This window comes from Ictidomys tridecemlineatus, chromosome 3, assembly GCF_052094955.1.
Source record: "Ictidomys tridecemlineatus isolate mIctTri1 chromosome 3, mIctTri1.hap1, whole genome shotgun sequence".
Classification (NCBI taxonomy): domain Eukaryota; kingdom Metazoa; phylum Chordata; class Mammalia; order Rodentia; family Sciuridae; genus Ictidomys; species Ictidomys tridecemlineatus.
Window position 1 is genome coordinate 107,794,567 of NC_135479.1, and position 18,980 is coordinate 107,813,546.

General features: G+C 32.6%; 1 long non-coding RNA gene across 2 annotated transcripts in view; it reads right to left on the reverse strand.

Moving 5' to 3' along the window:
• Positions 1-7,053: 7,053 nt before the first annotated feature.
• The window catches only part of LOC144375860 (uncharacterized), a 138,405-nt gene continuing 126,478 nt past the window's right edge, over positions 7,054-18,980 (reverse strand). Inside the window, exons 2-5 of one of the 2 annotated variants that reach the window (XR_013435711.1) lie at positions 17,820-17,941; positions 12,344-12,390; positions 10,141-10,309; positions 7,054-7,502 (exon numbers count right to left, since the gene is read on the reverse strand). This is a non-coding gene — a long non-coding RNA (uncharacterized LOC144375860). Of the gene's footprint in view, positions 7,503-10,140; positions 10,310-12,343; positions 12,394-17,819; positions 17,942-18,980 lie in introns of both variants that reach the window. The other variant, XR_013435712.1, reaches the window with a different exon arrangement.

Genomic DNA, 18,980 nt, shown 5'->3' on the forward strand with positions numbered 1-18,980 from the left:
TAAAACTTCAAAAATTTTTATATTCAATTTAAAAACAAAGTGATTTATAAAGAAAATGAAATTTTTCTACAGGAAAACCTGCAGTGATATCATAGAGCCATCTTGAAATCATTAATATTAAAATTTTTCTTTTATATATTTTAAGTTATTTACATTTTAAAAAATGCTCAGTGTGTCTTAAACATTTTCAATAATTTATATTTGTAATATTTTTATCACTATATTATATACATAACAGTGGGGTTCATTATGACATAATAATAAATGCATTATAATGTAGTTTGCTTTTCAACAATACCCATATTTTCCCATTCTTTCCCCTTCTCCTTCCCCTGATTCCTTTCCTCTATTTGTCTTCCTTCTGCTTATTTATTGCATTTATAATTGTTGCATTACAGTTACACATTAAAGTGGAATTCATTGTGATGTATTCATATATGCATATAGCATAAGTAGGTCAATTTTATACCATAGTTGTTCCCCTTACCCATACCTCTTTCCTACCCTTTGATCCTTTTCTTTACTAAACTGTTCTTTTTATTTGAATGGCATTCTTTCCTTTTTTTCTTATTTATCTTTGGCTTTTGCAAATGAGAGAAAACATCTGGCTCTTGACTTTCTGAGTCTGGCTTATTTCACAGAGCATGATACTATCAAGTTCAATTCATTTATCAGCAAATGCCATAATTTCATTCATCTTTATGGCTGAGTAACACTCCATTGTGTATTTTTGCCACATTTTAAAAAATCCATTCATCACTGACAATCATCTGTGCTGGTTCCGTAATTTGGCTATTGCAAATTGTAGTGCTACAAACTTTGAAGTGGCTGAATCATTATAATGTAATGATTTTATTTGAATTTTGATAAATACCAAGGAGTGTGCTAACAGGGACATCCCACCATCCCATGTAGTAGTTACATTCCTAGCATTTTGAAGAATCTCCATAGTGCTTTCTAAAGTGATTATTCTAATTTTCAGTCCCATCAACAATGGATAAGTGTACGCCCTGCTACATCTCATCAACATGTATTTTTATTCATATTCTTGATGACTGTTATTCTAACTGGAATGAGATGAAATCTGTATATAGTTTGATTTTCATTTCCCTAACTGATAAGGATGTTGAATCTTTAAAATTTATTTGTTGACCATTTGCATTTTTTCATTTGAGGAATGTCTATTTAGTTCATTTACCCATGTATTGACTGAGTTGTTTTGTTTTTTGGCATTAAGTATTTTGAGTTCTTTATATATTCTAGATATTAATATTCTGACAGAAGAGTAGCAGGCAAAATTTTTTTCCTATTCTTTAGGCTCTCTCTTCACACTTTTTTTTTCTGTAAAGAGACTTAAAAAAGAATGGCTTTATGACATTTGCAAGTAAATGAAAGGACTTGAGACTATCATGCTAAATGAAATAAGCCAGTCCTAAAAAATCAAAGGTCAAATGTTTTCTCTGATACGTGGAAGACAACCCACAATAAGTTGGCGGGGGACAGGGAAAGAATATATTCAGTAGATTAGACAAAGGGTAACAAAGAAAAGGGAGAGGAGATGGGAATGGATCTGAAATAATTTTCCTGTGTACTTGTGAGTGAACCCCACATCATATACATTCATAAGAATGGGGTCTTACCTAGAAAAAGATATATCCCATGCTTGTACAATTATATAAAGATGAATTCTAATATCTTGCGTAACTAAAAGTAACCAATAAAAATACACATTTTACTTGGAAACCATCCCATGTATTGATTCTTAGTTTTATTTATTGAGCTTTATGTTTCCTTAATGTTCCTTAATAAAACATTAAGGAAATCTGTATCCATGCCAATATGTTGGAGTTTTGGCTCTTATTTTCTTCTGGCAGTTGCAATGTTTCTGGTCTAATTTCTTGGTCTTCAAAGTACTTTATGTTCATTTTTGTGAATATTAAGAGACAAGGAACTCAATTTCATTGAAGTCTTCCCAGCACTATTTGTTAAGAGGGCTACCTAGTCTCCAACATATGTTTTTGCAAGAATCAGATGACTGTATCTACATTGATTTGTCTCTGTGTCTTTTATTCTATTGTTCTTCCTTCCATATGGTCTGTTTTTATGCAAATAATATATTATTTTTGTTAATATAGCATGTAGTATAATTTAAATCAGGTATTGTGATCTAGCATCTCTCTTCTTGTTCAGTATTACTTTGGCTATTATGGGTTTTTTTATTCTTTCATATGAATTTTAGGCTTCTTTTTTTTCTCGTTCTGTGAGAAATATCATTAGTATTTTGATGGAGATTACATTGAATCTGTACATCATTTTTGGTTGTATGGACATCTTTATGATGCTAATTCTGCCTATCAAAGAATATGGGAAATCTTTCCTTCTTTTAAGGTCTTTCTCCATTTATTTATTCAGTGCATTGCCATTTTTACTGTAGAGGGCTCTTACCTCCTTGAATAGGTTTATTCCCAAGTATTTTTATTGTATTGTGAATGGAATTAGTTATCTATCTAAGGAATTTCTTTATTGGTATGTATGAAAGCTATTGAGTTTTGTATGTTGTTCATGCTACTTTTCTTAATTTGTATGTCAGTTCTAGAAGTCTTATAGTAGAGTTATGAACTAACTGGGTATAACTGTACTTAGGTGAGACATAGATGGAGGAGTATGTCACTGGGGGAATTTCTTGAGGATTATGTATCTTGGCTCCCTGTCTCCTCCTCCTCTAGCTGCTTCTGTATGCCACGGGGTAAGCATCTTTCTTCCAATACCACACTTCCACCATGATATTCTGCATTACCTTGAACAAAAAGCAATAGAGTTGGCTGACTATGAACTGATCTTGTGAAACTATGAGTCCAAAATAAAGTTATACTCCTCTATGTTGTTCTTCTCATGTATTTAGATCAGAGCAACAAACATGAATAACACAATGTGTTGAAATAGTTTCTATTTTTATTTTTTGTTGATTTTTAATTTCATTCCTTTGTGATCTGATAAAATGGAAAGGGTTATCTTAGTTTTTGGTATTTGCTAAGATTTGCTTTTTCCCTACACCATGGCCTATTATGAAGAATTTCCATGTACAATTGCAACTAACAAGAAAGTGAATTCAATTGTTGATGGATAAAATATTTTATAGATGTACATTTGTTTCATTTGATTAGTAGTATTTTTTAAAATTAGGAGTTAGCTTATGTCTAGATGACTTATCTCTTGGTGAGAGAGTTGTATTATTGTACTGGGGCCTATCTGAGACTTTAAGTCAAGTAGTGTCTGATTTACGCATTTAGGTGCACTGAAATTTGATGCTTAAATATTTACTCTCATTATATATTTTTTGTTGGTTTGTTCCCTTTGCCAGTAAGAAGATTGTGATTAACTTTATCTTGAAGTCAGCTTTGTCAAGTAGGAGAGTAGCTAGTCCTGCTTGCTTTTGTTCTTTATTTGCATAGAATGTCTTTTTCCAAACTTTCACATCCATTCTATGAATGTCTGGGCCTATAAGGTGATTATCTTCTAAATAACATATGGTTGGATCCTGTTATTTTATAATACACTCTGCCAGTCTTTGTCTTTTCACTGGGGAGTTGAGTCATTTACATTCAGAATGATGACTATTAATTTCTACTATTTTGATTTACATCAGACGTGACTTTCCTTTATTTAACTCCTCATTTAGTGCCATTCATATATTTGCTGTCTCTAAAGTTTGGTTTATATTTTAATCTACATATAAATATTTTTAAACTATTTTCTGTAGTTATGGGCTAGAAGTCAAGAATTCTTTTAGTTTATGCTTTTTTAATTATGACATATTTTTATTTCACTTTATTTCTGAAAGATGGCTTTGTAGTATAAGTCAAGGTTTGTTAGAAGACATTACCTTTAAGAACTTGGTATTTATTATTCTGCTTTTAAAGACTGAGCTGAGAGATCTGTGATATTTTGTATTGGTTTACCTCCAAATGTAAACTGTTATTTTCCTCTTGCAAATTTTGAAAGTCTATTCTTGTTCTGTATATTAGACATTTTAATGTAATATGAATTAGAGAGGATCTTTTTATCTTGTCTATTTGGTGTTCTGAATTATTTTGGTATTTAGATTTTGAGAGATAAGAATCTGACCATCGTAGTATTTATTTATTTTACTGAAGTTTCTCTTGCAGAAATGAAAATGCTAATTCTTATTGTTCTGTGATTAATAAATGAACAAAGCTGTCAGAGAATAATGGTTTTTGGTCATCATCAGGCTTACAATGTTTTAAAGTTATGATGTTGATGTGATAAACTTGAGTTTCCTCCACCCAGTAGCAATCTCATAAGTTTAATTATTATTTGATTGTCCTAAATTGCATTTGTAAGAGTCTATAATTTTTAATGTAAATACTTGTCTTTTTTTGCAACTGAAACCCTTAAATCAAGAAAAATAATTTTTAAATTATGAACTTTTGTAAACAAAGTTTTCTTTATTGGATTTTATTTCAGTTAGACAACAGACTACATTTTTAAATTATAGTTGTGAACAACATAGGAAAATAATTGATACCAAAATCCTATTCTGTAAATTGGGCATGTATTATATAATGCTTTGGTTAGGACAGAATATCTTTAGTGAGCTGTCTAATAAAACAAATACTGTTTTGTCACATATCACCTTGATGATCCTGAGAAAAATATTTAATTTTCCATGTTTCATTTCCTAATCTGTATAGTGGGATTAACACAGATATGATTATAGACTGGTTTGAATATTAAATGGCGTGTATGAACAGGAAATTCTGGTGGCATAGAGACTCCAGAGTTGGTTTCAGCATTGTGTCACAGTTAATAGTTTTCAAGCAAAAACACCTGGAATACTTGCACCTCAATAGGAAATGTGTATATAACATTCAATATTCATGTGAAGGACTACTGTTTAGTATTTAAAATCAAGACATTATTTTAAAATGAATATTAGGCATAGTAGAAGTACATAGTTTTAAATAGGTTAATGTGAAAAGAAACATTCCAAAAATCACATTTATATTAATGCATTTAATGAGGCAAAAATATAATCAGTATTGGAAGAATCCATGCTAAATTCCTTATGGTAGTTTCAGAGATGTTAATGAGCAAATAGGACTGGAAATGAGTGCAAATAAACCTTTGGTAATTTTGCACAACATTTTTTTTGTTGTTAAAGTTTGAAATGCTATATATATACTTCTGTACTGATAAATATATAATTTACTAAATTTATATATGTTATATATATTAATATAATTAAACATATGCATTTCATAAATAAAATGTATATACACTATGTGCTTAAATGCATGCATATTAAGAATATATGATTATGTAAGAATATATAAATATCCATACACACACACACACACACACACTCTCTCTCTCTCTTAGATATACACATACACTAAGAAATAAGGACAAAATATTTTACCTTTTTCCAGTTAAACCAAATTGGTGGGAAACAGTAGACAATCTTCTCTTCTTTTCATTTGAAAGGGCATACTTCTGAAATATATTGACTTTATGTTGCTGTATTTGGAAAACATTGTATCAAGTTAAGGAAAATATTCTGTCTATATTCAAATTGATATATTGATTTTTATCAGATTTATACCTTTTATGAATATGGCATAATTATACATCATATTTTTACCCCTTACCCTACTAATATGGGTAATTACTATACTAACAAAATCACTTTATCATAAAAGTTACATGAAAAAACATTTTTAAAATTGTATGACATGCTATCAGTTTTTTTCTTGGTTTTAACTAGAGTTAATTAAGGATTCTTAAGGAAATTAAAATATTTCTTGAAACTTGAGAATGCAAATATTTTATATTAATAAAATGACAATATGGAATGATTTTTAAAAATTCAGTGAATTCATCATTTATGTTCTCCATTTTTCTTATTTCTCATCATTAACTAGGCATAGGCCTAAAATGAAATATATTCTCATCAGTCTTTTACTCACAGGCCACTTTTATCAACTGCTTCCTGTGCTTGTATGCAATATATCAGGATGTGTGAACTTGACACTTTGATCACAAGATATGACTTCTATCCAAATGGTGTCTACTGCAGTCACAGAAACTATATACTAAAATTACAGGGGGGACTCAGATCCTGAGAGCACACCAGAGAGATAATTGAATAAAACATTGTTCACCTTCAAAACAGAAATTCTATTAGCATTCTGGAATGGAGGCCAATAAAAAAAAAAGTATGCAACTTTGTTTAGTTGGTGTCCTGATAAGAATGATAAATCAGTACTATTCTTTCAACAAATTAAAGTTGAGGTGAGGAGAGAAGCATTCTATGAATAATAGGTCTTTTTTTTCTAAACACCTTAGGGATTTTTTAATACTCACTTCTGCAAAGCTTTATTTTATTTGTCATCTACTATATTCCAGGGATATGAAACATTATGGATACAAGGAAGAATAAGATCTGTCCCAGATTTCAAAGAGTTTATAATTGGTCATAATAGACATTTAAACAGATATTAACAATTACTTTTAATAAAAGCTGTGGACTGTTTCCTCTGATTTGAAATGTGACATGTGGACATGAACTGGAGCTATACACTTAGTCTCACGAGAACTGTTTATTAAATATTTAGAAATTTTGCAAGATGCTTTTGGGAGCTTGAAATAGGCTACATTCAGATAATTTATAGGAAAACTTACAGCATATAAGTTGATATATGCTAAAATTTTGCCTACTATTTTCCTCTATCTAGTTATCAGAACATTATTAGCTATAACAGGCCCTCAACTGTTGACGCAGTCTGAATTAGTCTTTGGTATGTATCCAAACAAATGACCTTTTTATTGTTTGATGTACAATGTAATTTTTCAAGATATACTTACATTGTGTATTGTGGGATTTCCTTCCCTCCTCTTCCTCCTCCTCCTCCTCCTCCTCCTCCTCCTCCTCTTCCTCCTCCTCCTCCTCCTCCTCTTCTTCCTCCTCCTCCTCCTCCTCCTTCTCTCTCTCTCTCTCTCTCTCTCTCTCTCTCTCTCTCTCTCTCTCTCTCTCTCTCTCTCTCCTTCTCTCTCTCTCTCTCTTTTTCTTGTATGAGGGATTGAATCCAGAGGCATTTAACCACTGAACTACATCCTAACACCTTTTAATTTATGTTTTTTTTTTTTATTTTGAGACAGGGTCTAACTAAGTTGCTTAGGACTTTGCTAAATTTCTGAGGCTAGCTTTGATCTTGTAATCCTCCTGCCTCAGCCCCCTTCTGAGCCAGTGGGATTATAGGCATGCCCCACAGTGTCCAGTTTGTGGAATGGTAAACTTTATCTAATTAACAAATATAATGTCACTTATGATCAAATATTCTTAAAATATATTTTGAATAATAATTTAGAGAAACCATTGAATGTTAGCTATAAACTGAATGAGTAAGATGAAATAGTCTTGACAATCATGATCTTTTCTATATACTAAGGAGCTTGTCACAATCTCAGATGTTCTTCCATCACTAAAAAAAAAAAAAGTATTGTTGTCAAATATATTAATTATTTTAGAAGCAGTTTAATAAACTATGAGATCTAAAATATGTTGCGAATTATTCATTCTAATAATATGAGCTGTTCTGAACATGTATTTGTCTCCAAATAATTACATTTTTGATCCCATAGCTAGGGTTCAATGATGTTTCAACTTTTTTCAAAGCTAATCACCAGGTGTTGCCGGACTGGCCTGAGGCTTAGTCAGTATCCTATCAGGATATGGCAAGCCATGGCACTGTTTCATGTGGCCTACGTTCTAAAGCTGTACTGACCTCTGGCAACCCATTTTTAGCTGATAAATATTCCCAAATTTCATTGATTCTGTGTCTCCTCTTCAGGATTGCAAGAAAAAATGTAACATGATACAATTCATTGTTTATATATATAAAATTTAAAATTAACTGGCCTACTATGTTTTTATTTTCTAAATGGGGAAATTCTGTTCCTCTCTAAATTTTAGTGTGACCCCCAGAGAGATCACACAATTTTAGAAAGTTTATAAGTTGTTCAGATTTATAATAAAAGGCAGAGGAGAAGATCATATTTTAATCTGATTGTTCTCTGTGGAAAGTTACAGAAGCTTACAGGTTCACCTCTAAAAATTCTATTTAAGAATACATTTCTAGTATACTTTAAGCTTGGAAAAGGGAGGAAATACATTTTAAATTGAAAAACAATCATTTTTTTTTTCTCAGTGAGAATGTACATTGTAATCCGCCCCCACTCCCCAAAAAGGAAGAAGGAAAAATAAAATAGCCCAAAACAGTGGAAATGTATTTGTTAGGAGGAAAATCATAATATGTGATGTTACTTTTTATGAGATCACAATGTAATTCTTAGAGATTTGGCTTATTAACAATCACTTTCAGTATCTGTTAGGCTTGTACCATGAAGTTGGTACTTTGCAGTGATAGATTGCAGGCTTTTGGCTTTGTGCATCCCCATTTGAATTTTATCCTCATTTTCCATTCACTGTGTGACTTTGTACAAGTTACTTAGTATTCTGGGTCACATTTTTGTTAACCCTAAAATAAAGGTAACCATAGCACCTTACTCATAGAGCTGTAGTGGGAAATTAATGTGTATAAAAGCCATAGAACATTGCCTTGCATAGATATGTACTCAATATGCATCAGATGCTATTATTATTATTATTACCTGATAAAGAAATAATATGACTATGAACGAATGTGGAAAATGTTGAAGAATAAATACAAATGTTTATTATGTTAAAACATAGCATACAATGAACATGGTTTATGTTAGTGTTACAGTTTGGATGTGAAATGTCCCCCAAAGGCTCATGTGTCCCCAATGCAGGAGTGTTTGGGGCTTTTAGGAAATAATCGGTTCCTGAGAACTCTGACCTCATCAGTGGATTAATCAATTGGTGGTTGAATGAACTATTGGGAGGTGGTGGAAATTTGAGGTAATGAGCATGGTTGGAGGAAGTAGGTCTCTATAGACATTCCCTGGAAGAGTATGTCTCCTCCTTGGCCTCTCTCTGCTTCCTGCCTGCCATGAACTGAGCAGATTTCCTTTGCCATGTTCTTCCACTATAATGCTGTGCCTTATCTCAGGACAAACCAAAGAAATCAGCTGACAATGGAATGAAACCATGAGCCAAAATAAAGCTTTCCTACTCCAAATTGTCTTTTCCAGGTATTTGTCACTGAAACAAAATGCTAACTAACACAGTATTCATGTGTTGACCCAATGAAATAAACTAGAAGAGTCAGGTAATAAATATCCACACCGGAGCCCTAACAACTTTCCTGGAGTGTAGCTTTTGCACTGGCTAACAATTAATTGATGGAAAGCCCAACGAGCACATAAAAATCTTATTCTTTGGATGATTTTTTGAAATATTTTTTTTGTTTGTTTGGTACTGGGGATTGAACCCAAAGGCATTCAACCACTGAGCAGGTCCCTAGCACTTCCACCCCAACCTGTTTTTTGTTGTTGTTGTTGTTGTTGTTGTTGTTGTTTTCGTTTTACAACAGGGTTTCACTAAGTTATTTAAGGCCTCACTAAGTTGCTTAGGGCCTTGGTAAGTTGCTGAAGCTGGCTTTGAACTTGCTATTCTTTGGCCTCAGTCTCCTGAGATGTTGAGATTATAGGTATATGGCACTGTTCCTGGCTCTTTGGTCAATTTTAAAAGTACTATTTCTTAAAATTGGGTGTAATGTCTTGACAGATCAATACAATCTTTCATATTTAATAATATATTTATAGAAGAAATGGTTTAGAAGTATATACTATAAATAGTTTTATCTATTGAAAGTAACTAGAAAACAAAACCACTCAAAGCACAAGTTATAAATTGATTTAAGAGTAAACGAGAGGGCTTTCAATGGACATTGAAGAGTCACCATTACTCAAAGGAATCGTTTTTTAGAAAGGTAAGGATCAGCTTTTTGATCACAGGTAAATTTCTGACTTCAGCTAGGATGATTTCCACATTAGATCCATTTCTGGTTAGAATATACTATTTCTCCCTTTCTTTCATGGCATGTACACAACATATATTTAAATAGTCTACTTGCTAACAGATTACCAATACTATAGTTTCTATAACAGCAATAATAATGACAGTGAAATTCTTACATGACACGCTTATAAAAAGGGGTCAGTCTGTTTCAAGTCCTCCTCCATTCTTTGGGTAATAATTGGAAATATTTCTCCATGAGTTATGATAAATGACAACTATTGTCTTAAAACTTTTCTCTTCTTCCCCCTCTACCTCTTCCTCCTCTTCCTTCTTCTTCTCCTAGCTCTAGGGATCACACAGGGAAAAAAAAGAGAAGAAAAGAAAAAAAAAAAAAAGAAAGAGGCCTGTTTAATTCTAAACAAAAATTAAATAGATTTTAAATAGATTAGCATTATTTAAAATATGGTACATTATAGCGCTTATGAAAAATCTCAAGTTTTTCTTTAATAATTCTGAGGGTTTTTTTGCTAGTTTCATTCTCTATAATTTCCCTTCTTTCCATGTTAACCTTTCCTTTTCCTCTTTCCCCACCTTGCTTCTGTTCTGTACAAGTTTAACAGCTTTGATGAAGATTTTATTTTTACTGATTTTTTATCATATAACATGCTATAAAAGCACATAAAAGTGAGAAAAAACTGACTTTTGTTCTTTAAAGTAAAAATGTGAAGATTTTTTTTTTTTAACCTGGAAGCACATAAGATTAATTGTCCTTAGGGTCCTTCTTTTGCTACTTATTTTCTCTTTCTTTCTATTAACAAAAACAAATCTGACCCATTCTTTGTTTTTATTTTTTGAGAGAGAGAGAGAGAGAGAGAGAGAGAGAGAGAGAGAGAGAGAGAGAGAATTTTTTTAATATTTGTTTTTTAGTTTTTGGCGGACACAACATCTTTGTTTGTATATGGTGCTGAGGATGGAACCCGGGCCGCATGCATGCCAGACAAGCGCGCTATCACTTGAGCCACATCCCTAGCCCCTTGACCCAATCTTTTAAGAAGCTAATTTTTCATGGATTTAGTCTGGATTTATAGGAGACATGATACATGACAGAATACAGAATATAGCTTTCTAACTTCACAGACATATATAGAGAGATGTATATAGAGATTTACTTTTTGAAAAACATTTCTTGAGTTCCTAGCTATTTCTTCTCCATGCCCCTTTAATCATTATATTGTTCCTTCTTATCTTGAATTCAGTTTCCAGAAGGTTATCCAATGGGGTTTTGTCCTGATGTTTACTGGTGACATTTGAGAGCAGGGTCTTTGAACATGTAATCAAGTTAAGGTGAGTTCAACCAGATATGAGTGGACCTTGAATCCAATGACTGGTATATTTAAAAGAGAAAATAGAAGAATATGGAGATGCAAGCATGCACAGAGGGAAAGATGAATGCAGAAAGCTATAAGCCAAGGAGTGTCAAGGATTGCTGTCAACAATAGATGCTAAGAAGGGGCAAGGAAAGATTCTTTCTATTGTTGTGTTTTGGTATTGGGGATTGAACCCAGGGATATTTTGCCACAGAGTTTCATCCACATCCCTAAAAATTTTTATTTTGAGACAGTATTTTGCTAAATTGTTTCATTATTTGAAATTATATAGATGTTCTTCTTTATAAATATTGATGAATCATTAAATGCCATTTTAAATAAAGATGAATTACAATTAACTTCTAAAATTTTAAAAATAGTATAATGAAGAACACAGTCAATTTCACTTTGATATTATTGCTACATTTGATCAAGTGTGTATTATGTAAGATTAACATTGAAAGAGCATTGGTTATATTTCTTGACTGTCTATTTTATGCTACCATCTATACTAAATATTCCACAGAGATTGTTTCATTTATTCACAGCAACCATGTACGTTACCAGTCATTATTATCCCTTTTTTCTTATTGATGAAGTGACCTCCCAAAATGAGGTTTTGTTTTTCTCTTTAAAGCTAGTTAAATACTATTCATTATCAAATCCCAGTCTTGACTAGCATTAAGCCAGAGTGTTACACATCATACAGGTACTGTGTACTTTTTTCCTTTCACAGTAGGCATTCAATGAACATTAGAAAGTAAGAAGGCATTTTTGGTAATTATTCTTAGAGTTTTTTAAAATAACATTTATTCAAAACCACAGTTTCCTAGAACCACAAGGAAAAAGGGCTGACACTTCTGGAACTATCTGCTTGTCTTAATCACTCCCATGCCCAGCCTTTCCCAAATCTCTTCTAAAGTCCCATGAAAACTTTACAAAGCAATAGTTTTACTGACTTCATCATTTTATTAATAAGGAAAATGAGTCTTAGAGAGACAGAGGGACTTACCCACAAACACTGTGTCAGATTTCACAGAACTGAGATCAATAGAAGTCCTGCTGAGAAGGAGAAGAACCAGTCAACACTTTTTACAGCATAATTAATATGAACCATCTGGGCTTCCCATTTTTCTTCTCACTATAAAGTAGGAAGCCCAGACACGACTAAGCAAACTACCTCACATCTGCAGAAAGGACCATGAACATCTGTGAGCAATGTGCATTTTATGAAATTATGCAGATGTTCTTCATTATAAATACTGTTGAATCATTAAATGCCATTTTAAAATAAAGATGAATTACAGAGGTATTAGCTGATGGTGATAGAGAATGTGCATATCTTGGTTATGTGTAAAACATATTGTCTCCCATGTGTTACTTACTATACTTTATAAAGTACAGATTTTTGAGTCTAATGCAGGTGTAATGAATTTGCATTAAGTGCTGAACGTTTCCTTTCACTTTTTTCCCCCTTTTCATCTAATCATGGGAAAATGAATTGATATTAGAGCTTTGCAATTTGGATTTTGTAAAATTCTTAGGTCCCCTGAAATATATCAAGTTCTTTTATCATCAAGTGATTGTAAATTTCATGAACTTCTTCATGACAAAAATGTGATAGCTAGGATGAGTTATCCCTAAGCCTTGACTGTCAGGTTATCTCCTATGGTCTTACTTTCGGAAATATTATGGGAAAGAGAAGTGTCCAGAATGGGGTTAAAGCTAGAATTGGAAGATTTTGAAAAAAAAATAATAATCAGGGTAAATTGAGTTGTATATCCAGATATAGATTACCTTTAATGCTATCAGTATGTCAAGCAATCAATCTACAACAAGCAATCATTGATTTTCTTAGTTTCTAAGTCACTCATATATACATTAAGCATTGCAAATTTGTCTACACTTCCCTGAATTCTTCTGCCTAGATAATTTGAATAACCCCCTGGAGATCTAATAAGAAAGGAGGCCATTATATCCATGTGCAGTAATCACTTGTGCATCAGGTTATAGAAAATTCAAAAAAGCTCGATGTCATGCTATAGAAATCAGGGCCAATCAAGAAACTGGAGAATTGCCTTGATATCACATGCAAATTTTACCAGTATTACACTTGTAGGTCTTACCAGATCATAATTAGACATTAAGCATACTGAATAAACTTCATTTTTTTGCCTCAATATCTTAGCCCAAAGCTCCAATGCTCAGATCAATGTTTGAAAGTCCAGCTATGAGTAGGCATGAGCCTGCTCTATCTTATCTGAGCACATATCAGAAGCTTCTTCTATGCAAAACAGTAGAGTTCATGCAGAATCATTAGCCTCACATCCTGAGTTAATTTGTGTGATATTTAAACATGCCTGGGTGCAGCAATATAAGTTGAAAAGGGCAATTTACAGGTGTATGGACATCTTTGTGACTGTGGATTAAGAAAAGACTTATTAAACTGGGCCCCAAATAACTAACCATATATTTAAAAATGGTAAATTGGACTATATTAAAATTAACAATTCCTTTCATAATCAAAGTCAGTATTAATTACACAGGACAAGAGATACACATACACCCTTAAAGTAATTTATATCTAGAATTTATGAGAATAATTAACAAAGAAAAAACATGATCAATCCAATAAAAACTAGCAGATAATTTGAAGACACTGTAATAAAAATATACCAATGACCAATAAAGATATGAAAAAGAGTCCAGTCCAATTTCATTAGCAAATAAGAAATTCAAAGCAAGACTTCTAATGTGATAATCACCGAAATGGCTAAAACGGAAAAAGATGAAAATACAAGATGTGAACTTCGAGGAAGATATGGAGCCAATAGAATATTCCTACACTGTTTGGATGTAAAAATTATTACAATGCTTTTAGAAAGCATTAATTAGTATTTGCTAAAGTTGAGTTGTTTATTTCAATGATGAAGCAATTCCATCCTGAAATATATATGTATAAGATATATATATATATATATATCTTATGCATGCGCCATATGTATAACAAAAGACATGAGACTGAATGCTATAGGTAATTGCTTCAAACTAGATATTACTCAGATGCCCATTAAGAGAAGAGTATACAATTAAACTACAGTATATTGGCACAATGGACTACTATTCATAAATCAGAATCAAATGCCTACAACTAATCAATAACCTTGGGTGAATTTTACAGAATACTCTTGAGTCAGAGAAGCCAAGTGCCAAAACCCACATGGTGTATAAATACTTTAATGTATAAACATGAAAGAAACTGAGAAGTATTCACTGTATATCAAGCTACAGAAAATCCAGAAAAAGCTGGAAGTCATGCTATCCCATCCCCATGTAATTTCATTTTTCATGTAGAACTGGATTCTGCCTCTAGTAAATCTTGCATATCACTCTGAGGGCCTTCCTTAACAAGATATAAATAGCTACTACCATTAGGGTAATGCCCCTCTGTTGTCACAATTTCTGTTGGATATGTGGGCCTTGAGATCTACACTAAGCAAGGATTTTCTATGTCCTTTCAAGATTTAGTGAGTTGTACTCTTAGTTTCTCTTAGAATAAGACTAGTTCTTATTTCTTCTCTTTTATTTTAATTTTTTCTTCTCTTGTTTTAGATCAGGTCTCTCTTGTTGCCCAGGCTGTTTTCAAACTCCTGAGCTCAAGAAATCCTCCACCTTAGTATTCTGAATAGCTGGGACTAGAGGTGTATACTACCATACCTGGCTAGTTCTTCTTTCTTGATAAGTTCATTTTAGTCTTATCTAAGCCACCAGTAGCTTATTCTTGCTTTATTTCTCTGCACACACTCAAACTCACCTTTCATATCTCAAACTCCTATAGAAGAGCCTCATCAGCATAAATATATGTCTAAAAAGTTGTTGAGTTAAGTTAGTTTTGGAATATAAATTGTAGTACAGATAAAACAGGTCCCTATGTAATTATTTATATTTATTTTAATCTTATAAATAAAAATGTCACAATTTATAGTTTACCATCTTATGTTTCAATTATATGTTTATGTGTATATGTGTGTGTATGTATGTATATATATATATGAAAGAGAAGTGTCCAGAATGGGGTTTAAGCTAGAATTGGAAGATTTTGTAAAAAAATAATCAGGATACACACACACACACACACACACACACACACACAAAGATGAAGTCAGTGTAAACATATTGACCTCCTTAAATATTGATCACTTCTTTTAAAAAATATATTTCTCTACTGTGTACTAGAACACTGGAACTATTTTCTTCAATCCATTTGTAACTTAGTACCCGTTAATCAGTTTCTCTCTTTCTGTTCATTCTCTCTACTTCCCTAGCCTGTAGCAACCACCATTCTACTCTCAGCTTCTATGAGATCAACTTTTTTAGATGCTACATATGACTGACATCATGCATTCCTTACCTTTCTGTACCTGAATTAATTCACTTCATATAATGACCTACAATTCCATACATTTTATCACAAATGGCAGGTTTTCATCCTTTAAAAAGAGTGAGAATTCATAACTTCTATGACGCCATAGCAGTTATAATATATACTACCTCTAAGCATTTAGAGGTAGTATTCGTAATAATATCTTTTCTTTTATAGTATGAAAAGTAAATATATATAGGGAGAAGTTTCAAAATCTTAGGGGGATTGCTCTTCTAAGTCTTCTTTTATTATTCCCCATATTTTATATATTACAGACACTGAATAGGTTGAAAAATTAATTCTGATAGAGGAACAATTTCATTTCTTCTGGTCACTTATTTCAAACTTGTTTTCTTAGAGACTAAATCCTCAAACTATAACTGGCATATTGGTTATATTCAATAATAATGTCCTTATATTCAGATATTTAAAAAGCACTTATTTGGGGAAATTAATATTTAAGCAAAATCTTATTCTCACATTCATTTCCAGTATTCTCTTTGAACCCCAACTCAAGCTTGATCTGCTATTTCAGGACAAGCAGTAAGGAGGGATGTTGTGATCAATTTTGACCCACTTTGTTCATTTTCTCTCCTTAGCCCCTCTCCTCCAGCCTCTAATTAATGCAGAACTAAACTAGTGAACCATTAGGAGAAAAACAAAGGAAAACATCTCTCTGTTGAGTCAATAACTATAATTGAATATTAGCTGATGAAACCTCTTTTCCTAAGCAGATATTTTAATGCTTGCTCTTCTGTGTTGTAGTATTACTGGGCTCTTTTGAAATCCCCTGCCTTTCACTGTCTCCTGTATGAAAGTAGTCAAATGGTTGATTTTCTATAGGTCACCTTACAGCAGTTACCTTATGAAAATCCATACAATTCCTTTTTTTCTGGGACCCCTTTGTTCTAATCTGTGTTCCTTTTTGGTTGAGTCCTTTTACTCTGTCAGTTCTGGCTGCCTTGTGGTTTCTCCTTGGCCTTTGAGCACTCATATAATCTTGCCCCACCAATCACAGGAATGCATCTTGCTCACATAATGCTCTCCTCTCTTTCTTTGCTGGCTGCAAGAGTCATTATAGGTCTCTAAGCCCTACCTCCTATTTGTGTTTGTAAAGTTCTCCAAAGAGTCCTCTTGACTCTATTCTGGTGACTGCCCTGGAAAAGCTGAAGAGTTTTAAGAGCTCAGTCCATATCCTCTCAGGCAGTAAGATATGAGATTCTCCTCTACCAACAGTCCGCATCTTCAAAAATGTTCCCTTGATTCCTCTTGTATTTGCCTTAAAATGTGGCAGGAGTGAGGGGATCCCCATTCTGTAATGTGGAGATGAAGGAGAAACACTGCCCAATTTTATACTTTTAACAGTTACTCCATAAAAACATCCTTCCCCTACCCTTCTCCCTGTCAAATCCTCGCCATACTTGATATTATTGTTAGTTACTGAGCCTGCTTGTTGCTTTTAATGTAAGGCACTACTATTAAGAGTTTCTTGCATATATACCTCAGAGACATCAGAATTAATGATAGATAAATTCTAAAAATTCCCAGTTGACATCTTATTATCAATCTAATATTTCAAATGCTTATTTAGAACATATATCTCCATTAGTCACTACCCTATGTCATGGTTCTACTGACCAGTGCAGTCCAAAAAGAATATAAGGAAAGCTACACATGTAAGTTTTACATTTTCTGGTACCAGTTTAAAAAATTTAAAAAGATAGAATACAATTTAATGATTATGATATTTAATAATATATACCAAAACAGTTGATAAGTATACACATCAATAAGCATTTCCTATTTTTATTTCTTCTTTAAACTCTGCTAGGTATTTGTTAGAGTTTGGTCATGAGGTGTCCTTCCAAAAGCTCCTGTGTTAACACCAAAATATTCAGAGGTGAACAGATTATGAATAGATTATGAAAGCTGTAACCTAATTAGTTCATCCTAGTTTTAATGGAATCTAGGTGATTCCTATAAGCAGGTTGGGTACGGTTGGAGGAGCTCAGTAACTGTGAGTGTTACCTAGAAGGGTTCATATTCTCTGAAGCCTTTTCCTCACCTTCTCTTTGTTTGTTGGCCACCTTGAGCTGGGTAGATTTCCTCTGCTGTTGCCTTCAGCCAAAGTAGTCCAGCTCATGTCAGTCCCCCTATAATGGAGTCTGCCAACCAAGGACTGAATCTCTGAAATCATAAACCAAAAATAAACTTTTACTCTTTGCTCTTAAAAGGTATTTTGATCACAGCAACCAAAAAATGACTAGCACAGTATATTGAAAAAAAAATCGCCTTTTATTTCTGTAGCTACCTTTCAAGAACCCAATAGCCACATGCCATAGGGGCTACTATATTAGACAGTGCAATCTTAGACTATTCCTCCTGACGGGGAAGAACTGTATCTTATTCATTGCTTCATGATAGGTAACAGGAAGGAAAATCCAATGCTGTAAGTTAGACATTCAGTTGTAACATAAAAGGAAAAGTATACCAGTAATATTGATTAAATATATCTATATAAAAAAAGAAGAGACAAAATGAAATGATACCCTAAATTTATTTCATTTACTTTAGGAAGTACATTTAGAATCAGATTGTACTCGACCTATTACCACAGTGATTTGCATCAGACTTGCCTTTTCCCTCTGACTTTCTAATGCCTACTTGATGATTTTTTCCTACATATTTGTTTAAATATCAATTATTTTTTCAGCTCAAGATGCTAGATGAATATCTAGAAAGTACAATGTGTAATAAGAGATAGGAAAAATATAAAGATAATAACATGAAAACCTTATCAAAAGAATAAAACAAATAAAAATGAACTACTTAACATCACCAATTCTAACCTTAGTAGCAATCTCTAAATAAAAAAAGTAGTCGTTTAAGTGTTATTTATAAATAGTTCGGGATTTACTGTGATACGTCACTGATGAAGGGTTAAGAATGACAAGAGCAAAAATGAATTATACTATTGGACTATGTGTGGGTTAAGTTTGTAGCATTTCAACTTAATCTGCTTTTAAAAGATTGCTTGGCTATACAATGTAACATGTAGAAATTCAGTTACAGTCCTTTAAGACAGTCAAATAAATCCTTGGTTTAATCAAGGATACTATTAAAAACACTGGAAGTTATTATTTTTCTCACTTTTATATAATAATTCATATAGTATTAAGCAATCATGCTGTCATATTTTAGGATTGAGTTTTAGTTTATTATGTCT